Raw genomic sequence first — 3,187 nt, 5'->3', positions numbered from 1 at the left:
CTTGGAGTCTCACTCTGTCCCCTAGATTGGAGTGCAGTGGCCGCTCCCGGCCACCGCAGCCTTGACTTGCTGGGCTCTGGCAATCCTTCCGCCTCAGCCTTCCAAGTAGCTGGAACTACAGCGTGCTACCACACCCAGCTAATTTTTTAATTTATTGTAGAGATGAGGTCTCGCCAAGTTGCCCAGGCGGATCTCGAACCCGCGGGCTCAGGCAATTCACTCACCTCAGCCTCCCAAGCTGCGGGATTACAGGCTGAGCCACCGAGCCTGGCTATTATTATTATTATTATTATTATTATTATTATTAGAGACAAAGTCTTGCTCTGTCACCCAGGCTGGAGTGCCAGGGTGTGATCATAACTCACTATAGCCTTGAATTCCTGGACTCAAGTGATCCTCCCACTTCACTCTCCTAAGTAGCTAAGACTGCAGGTGTGTGGCACCATTCCTCGTTAATTTTTAAATTTTTGTAGAGATGGGATCTCACTATGTTACTCAAGCTGGTCCTGAACTCCTGGTTCCAAGGGATCCTCCCACCTCAACCTCCCAAAGTGTTGGGATTACAGGCATGAGCTCCCATACCCGGCCAATTGAGACAAAATTCTATTACCTCTACATTATTGAGGGAAAGAAAGAGACGGTATAAAACAAATTTTAATGAGAAATTTTTTATGAATTTTCAAAAATTATATATGGGAAGATTAATAATAACAAAAAACCTGTGTCTATATACACCATCAAGTGCTATATGAATTTCAGGGGCTCGTTTTCCATTTGTACGTCATATGAGACACAGCTGAAAGTGGGGGAGAAAGGTTATCCCTCCTCATTCTGTCTCCCACATGTAGGGGCTCCTTGCGGGACAGGTTTCCAAGGCAGTAAGCATTATTTGAGGGCCTGTAATGTGCCAGACACTGTTCTGGGAACTTGAGTAGAAAGAAAGGTCTTTTTATTTTTTATTTATTTTTGAGTTGGAGTCTTGCTCTTTGCCACCCAGGCTAAAGTGCAGTGGCACGCTTACAGCCACCGCAGCCTCGACCTGCTGGGTTCAGGTGATGCTTCCGCCTCAGCCTTCCAAGTAGCTGGAACTACAAATACACGCCACCACACCCGGCTATTTTCTTTCTGTGGTTTATTGTAGAGATGAGGTCTCACCAAGTTGCCCAGGCTGGTCTTGAACCCCTGGACAGTCCTCTTGCCTCGGCCTCCCAAAGTGCTGGGATTACAGGCTGAGCCGCTGAGTCACTGTGCCCGGCCAGAAAGAAAGATCTTGAAGGCCTGAGGAGGGGGCAGAGGAAGAACTAAACAAAAAAATCACACTAATAAAAGGAATCATATGATGTGTTGAAATAGACTTGTGGCAAAGTTGTGGAGAGAGGAGGAGGTACTAATTTTTCCTGAAGGCAGAACATGAAAGGAGCCCTGAAGAATGGGAAGAAGGGATAAAAAGGGTGGGCAGATGGAGAGGCCTTCCTTTGTCCCCTTTTAGGCACAGGAAGAGCGAATTCCTGGACTCCTCCACCCGCCTCCACTAGTCTTATCACCTATGATCTGTACAGCTATTTCAAAAAAAAGAAAAGGCCAACGTGTGTACAAGCTTCTCTCCTGTAATAAATAAAAGTGGTTACTATGTGCAAGGAGCTCTGCCAAGCATTGTCCAACTATTATCTTTAATTCATAAACTACAAAATGATGGTGACCACTGTCAGCATTTTACTGAGAAATGGTTTCAGAACTAGAACAAGTTCTACACAGTAAGTTCTAACCCAGAACTGAAGCTGAGTCTGCCTAACTTCAAAATGCACTACAGCAGCACTAAGGACTGTTTTGGGTTGATTTTAAGGTCTTGTGATATTGTGTGTTACACTCTTAAAATTTATACATAGCCAGGTGCAGTGCTCACGCCTGTAATCCCAGCACTTTGGGAGGTGGAGGCAAGAGGATTGCCTGAGCCCAGGGATTTGAGACCAGACTGGACAACTTGGTGAGACCTCATCTCTACAATAAATCAAAAACTTAGCCGGGCTCGGTGGCTCAGCCTATAAACCCGTGCTTTGGGAGACTGAGGTGAGTGGATTGTCTGAGCCCGCGGGTTTGAGACCCGCCTGGGCAACTTGGCGAGACCTCATCTCTACAATAAATAAAAAACTAGCCGGGCGTGGTAGCACGCGCCTGTAGTTCCAGCTACTTGGAAGGCTAAGGCGGAAGGATCGCCAGAGTCCAGCAGGTCGAGGCTGCGGTGGCCAGGAGTGGACACTGTACTCCAGTCTGGGTGACAGAGTGAGACTCCAATTAAAAAAAAAAAAATTAACCGGGCACAATTGTGCACGCTTATAGTTCCAGCTTCTTGGAAGACTGAGGTGGAAGGATCGCCTGATCCCAGGAGGTTGAGGTTGTGGTGGCCGTGAGTGTGCTACTGCATTCCAGCCTGGACGACAAGAGTGAAACTCCAAATCAAAAAAAAAAAAAAGTATACATAGCAGAAATTGAATACTTGTTTAGTGAATTGTTTTTTGAGGCAGGTCTCACACTATTGCCCAGGCTGGATTGCAGTGGCACAATCATAGGTCACTACAGCCTCGACCTCCTGGGCTCAGGTGATCCTCCTGCCTCAGCCTCCTCCTGAGTAGCTGGGACTACAGACTCATACCACCTCACTGGGCTAATTTTTTTTTTTAGAGAGACAAGGTCTGGAACCATAGGCAGGCACCACCATGCTGAGCTAATTTTTTGATCTGCTGTAGAGATGAGGTCTCGCTATGTTGCCTAGGCTGGAATAGAACTCCTGAGCTCAAGCAATCCACCTGACTCGGTCTCCCAAAGTACTGGGATTACAGGTGTGAACCACTGTGACCAGCCCCAAGCCCAAGAGTTTGAGATCAGTCTAAGCAACACAGCAAGACCTTGTCTCAACAAAAAATAAAAAAGTTAGCAGGCCATTGCTTTAGCCCAGTTGTTTGAGGCTACAGTGAACCATGATCATGTCACTGCACTTCAGCCTGGGCAACAGAGGGAGACACCAACACAAACAAAAATAAAAACTTGCTTAATGAATAAATGGACAGGTACAAAAAGAACAAAAAACTGAACTCAGTAGGATCAGCTACCAGGACACTCTGCTCTTATGCCCACAGAATGAATTTATCTCCCTTGCTACTACCATACCATAGGTCAAAATTGGAGGAAT

The sequence above is a fragment of the Carlito syrichta genome, unplaced genomic scaffold, assembly GCF_000164805.1.
Source record: "Carlito syrichta isolate Samal-C Ts95f unplaced genomic scaffold, Tarsius_syrichta-2.0.1 Scaffold311824, whole genome shotgun sequence".
Taxonomy (NCBI): Eukaryota; Metazoa; Chordata; class Mammalia; order Primates; family Tarsiidae; genus Carlito; species Carlito syrichta.
The sequence above is the reverse complement of the archived record's forward strand: the minus strand, read 5'-3'. Positions refer to the sequence as shown.